Genomic DNA, 6,603 nt, shown 5'->3' on the forward strand with positions numbered 1-6,603 from the left:
CCGTCGCGCGGGTGGCGGCGGCGGACACGGAGGAGGCCGCAGCGGCCTCGGGAAGCGAGTCGCGCTCGGGGCGGGGCCCCGGTCGGGCAGCCAGAACAGGCGACGACGGGGAAGGGCTCGGGAGAAGGCCGGCGGCGGCGAGGGCCGAGGCGCCGGAGAGGCGGCGGCGGAAGGGCCGCGGCCCGCCGAGAGACGCGCTCGGGGCGAAGGAGGGAAGACAGAACCTCCCGAGGCAAGTCGGCCGCCGGAGCACACACGGGGTCTCACCGCCAGGGGCCTCCAGCACCAGGGGCGGTCCCGCGGCGCCCAGAACGGCGACTGGCCCCGTCGCCCCGCGCGCAGCTCACGGGGGCTCGGCCCCGCCACGGCCAGGGCTCTCCCGCACACGGCGCCAGCGTCCCGCGCCGGGCGCCTGGCGCGCGGGCCCCACCCGACCGGAGCCGAGAGCACTTCGCCCGGGGCCACCACCGGCCTCGGTGGCCGGAGGCGACACCCGCACGGCGAGGCCCACTTCGGTCCCGGCCGGTGGGCGGCGCGGCCAGGCGTCTGCCCGGGCGGGGGAGCACCGGGGGCAGCGGGGAGCGCGGCGCGCGCCTCGACGGAGGGAGCACGGGCTCGCGGGAAGGCTCCCGGGGACGGCCTCGGGCGCGGACGGGCCACCAGGAAAACACACGCGGGATCCCACCGCCAACGACACGCGAGGGCGGTCCCACGACGCCTGGGACGCCGGCCGGCCTCAGCCACCCCTCGGCCTCCCGCGGGCCCGGCCCCACCGCCGGGGCCTACGTGAGGCGCCCCCGCCGCCGGGGGCCGCCCCGTCCACCCAGCCACCCGTCTGCCTGTCTGGTCTGCTCCGGGGCCCACGTCCCGAGGGAACGCGCCCGAGAGCGGCGGCGGCCCCCACCCATGCCCGCACGCCACCACCGGCTGCGGCTCGGGACGGGGGCGAGCGGAGAGCCAGCCGCTCGCGGCGGGGCGGAGCCCGGACGGGGCCGGGCCCTCTCCCCGCCCCAGCGCGCGACGGGAGAACCACGCGCACGCTCGCGCACACGCGCGGCCCCGCGCCCGACGACGGCCCGGCCGGGCGTGACCCTCCCCCGACTCGGAGGGGGGAGGCGCCGGCCGCGGTAGGCAAAGAGCAGCTCTGCCCACGCGCCACGGTGGTGGCGTCCGTGGCTACTACGCGCAAAGGAGGGGCGGCGGCTGGGGGGTCCGGTACCCCAAGGCACCCTCTCGGATCGCTAGAGAAGGCTTTCTCACCGAGGGCGTGTCGCCCCCGCCCATCGTCCGCCATCGGTCCCACCAAGGCGCTTACAGACACCATGGCCACGCAACGCAGGAGGGGTCTGCGGTAGAGGTAAGGCCTAGAGCAAGTCGGAGCGTCCGTGGTCAGGGCCGCGAGCCCGCGCTGCCCCGGGCTCGCCATCTCTGGCCACACTGGGCTTAGCTAGGGATCTACAAGGCCCCTGTGCGGCTCCCAAGTCAGTGCCTCCTCTCAGGCCGAGAGACCAAGGGAGGCAGAGACTGGGACGGAGGTGCCGATCAAACAGCACCTCCCAACCAAAGAGCCAGCGCCACGCCGCTGGCTCGGCCCGCCACGGTCACTCCCACACCCGCGGGGAAACCCCAGCAAGGGGAACACGCGGGCACGCGCCCGAGCCTGCCCGCCCCCACACGGCACGCCGTGGGGGGCGACGAGGCACCCGTCCACCCCGAGGGGGACGAGGGGCACGCCTCCCTTACCGACTCGACCCCTCCGCTCCTCAGACACACCAGCGCAGTGGTTACCTGAGGAGGCCGACGGGAACAGGGAACGACACCGCCACTCGGCCTCGGGCGCCTGAGGGACGACCTGGAACGCTCCAGGGGCACCGCCAACGGCCTGGGGAACGCGCTCACGCGCCCGGGAAGGCGCGCGGCGCGGCGGCAACACGGCCCGCCCCACCGCGGGGAGGGCCGCCCGCGAGACACAGCCAAGAGGCACAGGCGGAGCATCCGCCGCGTCACGGAGACCCCGACACCGCCCACGCCACGAGGCACGGGGCGGGGGAGCGAGGTCGGGCCGGATTCCGCACCCCTGCCGCCTCCCACACGCCACTCGCAGCGGGGGAGAACGGGCGAGGGGACCCGCGGGCAGAGCGAGAAGAGCGGTCCCGTTCGCCATGAACGTCCGTCCCTCGTCTGGCACGGCTTAGGCCCGGCCCGGGAGAGCACAGCATCACCACATCGGTCGGCAGCATAACGCGAGGGACCCCCGAGCAAGGGAAGGCCGGCGAGGACAGCGAGCGGAGGAGCCTGCTTCAGCCTCACCGACCCCTCTCCTCCTCCAGCAAGCGCGGGCGACCACCCCAGGACGAGAACGCCTGACACGCACTGGCACGGAGCCGGTGGGATGGGGTAAGTCGCGACCGCACCCGGGTGCCGGCGGCAGGGAGTGCACGTGGTAGAGGACCCCGCGCCCCTAACCCCGCCGCCCTCGGGTACCAGAGACCGGAGGTGGCACCACGGTCGTGGGGGCGCCTGGAACGCACAAGAGCCGGCGCGCAGGCCCCAGCGGGCGGCTCAAGCGGCGGGGGTGGAAACGGGCGTCCGGTTCTCGGCCAGAGCCCGGAGCCCTCCCCGCACACGCATCCAGGCACCCGGAAGCTCTCGGGCGACTGTCACCCGAGCAGAGCGTGTCAGCACTTACCTGGCGGCACAAAACCACCCATTCGGGGGCAAGAATCGCCGCGCCCGGAGACGGGGCCCACCCACGGATCACCAGGGGAACCCCTGGATCACGGCCACGGCCACCAGACCCCAAGCACGACCCCATCGCCACCAGGCCCGGAGCTCCCGGGGCCATCTGGTCGACCCCAGAAGCGTGGCGGCAGGGGGAGCCGGGGACAGCCTCCCTGGGCCGCCCGCGCGGGCCGGGACCGGTCGGTCCCTCCCTCTGAGTCGCCGGGTCAGGACTTAGAAAAGAATTCCGCGGAGGCGCCTCCGGCGACCGGGCCCGGGGCGGGACCGTGGCTCCCGTCCCTCAGCCGGGGCTCCACCTACGCCTCGAGCCGGCCCCCTCCCGCCTCCGGACAAAGACGCGACCCGCGAAACTCGGAGAGAGAAGTCCGGTCCGACGGCCCGGACCCACCCCGGGCACGCGTCCGGGCCGGGGACGCCCTCCCCGGCCCGCCCTCGAGGGCTCCCGGGGCCGGTCCACGCTCTTCTCCAGGGCGGGACTTGGAAAAAAAAACTGCCACGGAGGAGGAGGCATCCGAGGACCGGGCCCGGTCCCCACCGCCAGAGCCGGTCGACTCGGAAGACCAGTGGGGAAAAGGCCAGCCCGGCGGCCGAGCCCGTCGCGCCCTCCACGGGCCTCCCCCGCAAGGCCCCGGCCGGTCGCCCACCTCCGGAGCGGGGCGCGGAAAGGGGATCGGCGACGCGGAAGGCCCGACCACCGGGCCGCCCTCGGGACGACGGCCGGGCACGGGACGAGCTCCCTCGCCCGTTCCCCCGCGGCGGCCCCCCACCCCCTCCCGGGGACGGAGGGGCACCGGCGGCTGCTGGTCGACCCGTCCGGGAGGCCCCACACCCCGGCCGGCACCGGGCGGCGCGGCGACAGCCACCTCCCTCAGTAGCCTGCACCTCCAATCTCCGGCGAGCGGGCGTCGCGCTCACGCCCCGGCGCCACCGGGCCAGATCCCGCCAGCGACGCCGGCCTCCCGGGACTCTGCCTCGGTCACCGCGGCCGAGTCCCGTCCCTTGGCCCGCGTCGCCGGAGCTCCGGAGGAAAGAGACGATATAAAAGCGGCCGCCAGGTGGCACCCGGCGACCGACGACCGCCTCAGCGGGACGGAGCCGGAGCGCGGGCCCGCCGGGGAGCACAGCCGGGCCGCCGGGCCGCCCGATCCCGTCCCGGAGCCCCCTCGGACCCAGCCTCCCGGCCCAGTGCGGCCCCGGGGCGTCCGCCCGCGGGCTCCCGGCCGCCAAGGCGCAGCCCCAGCCGCAGGAGGGGGACTCGGAAAAGGTTTCTCGGGCGATCACCGGGAAGGGGAAGGGGAGAGTTCCCCCCAGAGAGGCCAGGGGGCGGCCCGGGCCGGGCTGGGCCGGTGCGGCCGGGAGGCCGCCGCTTCCCGGAGCGGCTGGAGCGCCCCCGGGGTTCCCGGGAGGACTTAGAAAATCAGGGCGGGCGGGGACGGTCAAACCGAAACCAGGCACGTCATCCGAGAAGGACCGTGATGACGGGAGGAGGAAAGCTTTCCAGTCCAGAGGGCCTGTCGAAGGCAGGCGGAGAGTCTACCCGCTGAAACTGACGAAGATGGGCAAAAGAAGCTAGCTCAGGCGCCGACATTTAAGGAAATAAAAAAAAAAAGCACGAGGGCGTGGAGAAATGGGGAAAAATCAACACTGAGAAATCTACCCTCTGAAACCGACGAAGATGGGCAACAGGGGCTAGCTCAGGTGGCAATTTTTAAGGAAAAATGAAAGGAAGTGCGTGGAGACCTGGGGAAAAAGCAACACGGAGAAATCTACCCTCTAGAACTGAGAAAGAAGCGCAACAGAGGCTAGCTCAGGTGGCAATCTTTAAGCAAAAAAAATAAGATAAAAAAATACAATAGCGAGGAGACGCGGTCAAAAAGCAACCCTGAAAAAGGTACCCTCTGAAACTGAGGAAGCAGGGCAACAGTGCCTAGCTCAGGTGACAATCTTTAAGCAAAAGAAACACACAAGGGCGTGGGGAGCTGGGGAAAAGGCAACACTGAGAAATCCACCCTCTGAAACTGACGAAGATGGGCAAGAGAGGCTGGCTTCAGGTGGCAATCTTTCAGCAAAAGAAACACACAAGGGCGTGGGGAGCTGGGGAAAAGGCAACACTGAGAAATCCACCCTCTGAAACGGACGAAGATGGGCAACAGAGGCTAGCTCAGGTGGCAATCTTTAAGCAAAAAAAATAAGATAAAAAAATACAATGGCGAGGAGACCCGGTCAAAAAGCAACCCTGAAAAAGGTACCCTCTGAAACTGAGGAAGCAGGGCAACAGTGCCTAGCTCAGGTGACAATCTTTAAGCAAAAGAAACACACAAGGGCGTGGGGAGCTGGCGAAAAGGCAACACTGAGAAATCCACCCTCTGAAACGGACGAAGATGGGCAACAGAGGCTAGCTCAGGTGGCAATCTTTAAGCAAAAGAAACACACAAGGGCGTGGAGACCTGGGGAAAAAGCAACACGGAGAAATCCACCCTCTGAAACTGAGGAAGATGGGCAAGAGAGGCTGGCTTCAGGTGGCAAACGTTAAGCAAAAGAAACACACAAGGGCGTGGAGACCTGAGGAAACAGCAACACGGAGATATCGACCCTCTGAAACTCAGGAAGATGGGCAAGAGAGGCTAGCTCAGGTGGCAATCGTTAAGCAAAAACAAAACCCAAAGGCGTGGAGACCTGGGGAAAAAGCAACCCTGAAATATCTACCCTCTGAAACTGAGGAAGATGGGCAAGAGAGGCTGGCTTCAGGTGGCAATCTTTAAGCAAAAGAAACACACAAGGGCGTGGAGGCCTGGGGAAAAAGCAACACGGAGAAATCCACCCTCTGAAACTGAGGGACATGGGCAAAAGAAGCTAGCTCAGGTTGCAACCTTTAAGCAGAAAAAAAACACAAGGGCGTGCAGACCTGGCAAAAAAGCAACAGTGAGAAATCTACCCTCTGAAACCGACGAAGATGGACAACAGAGGCTAGCTCAGGTGGCAATTTTTAAGGAAAAATAAAAGGAAGTGCGTGGAGACCTGGGGAAAAAGCAACACGGAGAAATCTACCCTCTAGAACTGAGAAAGAAGCGCAACAGAGGCTAGCTCAGGTGGCAATCTTTAAGCAAAAAAAATAAGATAAAAAAATACAATGGCGAGGAGAGCCGGTCAAAAAGCAACCCTGAAAAAGGTACCCTCTGAAACTGAGGAAGCAGGGCAACAGTGCCTAGCTCAGGTGACAATCTTTAAGCAAAAGAAACACACAAGGGCGTGGGGAGCTGGCGAAAAGGCAACACTGAGAAATCCACCCTCTGAAACGGACGAAGATGGGCAACAGAGGCTAGCTCAGGTGGCAATCTTTAAGCAAAAGAAACACACAAGGGCGTGGAGACCTGGGGAAAAAGCAACACGGAGAAATCCACCCTCTGAAACTGAGGAAGATGGGCAAGAGAGGCTACCTCAGGTGGCAATCCTTAAGCAAAAACAAAGCACAAAGGCGTGGAGCCCTGGGGACAAAGCAACCCTGAAATATCTACCCTCTGAAACTGAGGAACATGGGCAAGAGAGGCTAGCTCAGGTGGCAATCGTTAAGCAAAAACAAAACCCAAAGGCGTGGAGACCTGGGGAAAAAGCAACCCTGAAATATCTACCCTCTGAAACTGAGGAAGATGGGCAAGAGAGGCTGGCTTCAGGTGGCAATCTTTAAGCAAAAGAAACACACAAGGGCGTGGAGGCCTGGGGAAAAAGCAACACGGAGAAATCCACCCTCTGAAACTGAGGGACATGGGCAAAAGAAGCTAGCTCAGGTTGCAACCTTTAAGCAGAAAAAAAACACAAGGGCGTGCAGACCTGGCAAAAAAGCAACAGTGAGAAATCTACCCT

This window comes from Equus asinus, unplaced genomic scaffold (genome assembly GCF_041296235.1).
Source record: "Equus asinus isolate D_3611 breed Donkey unplaced genomic scaffold, EquAss-T2T_v2 contig_424, whole genome shotgun sequence".
Classification (NCBI taxonomy): Eukaryota; Metazoa; Chordata; class Mammalia; order Perissodactyla; family Equidae; genus Equus; species Equus asinus.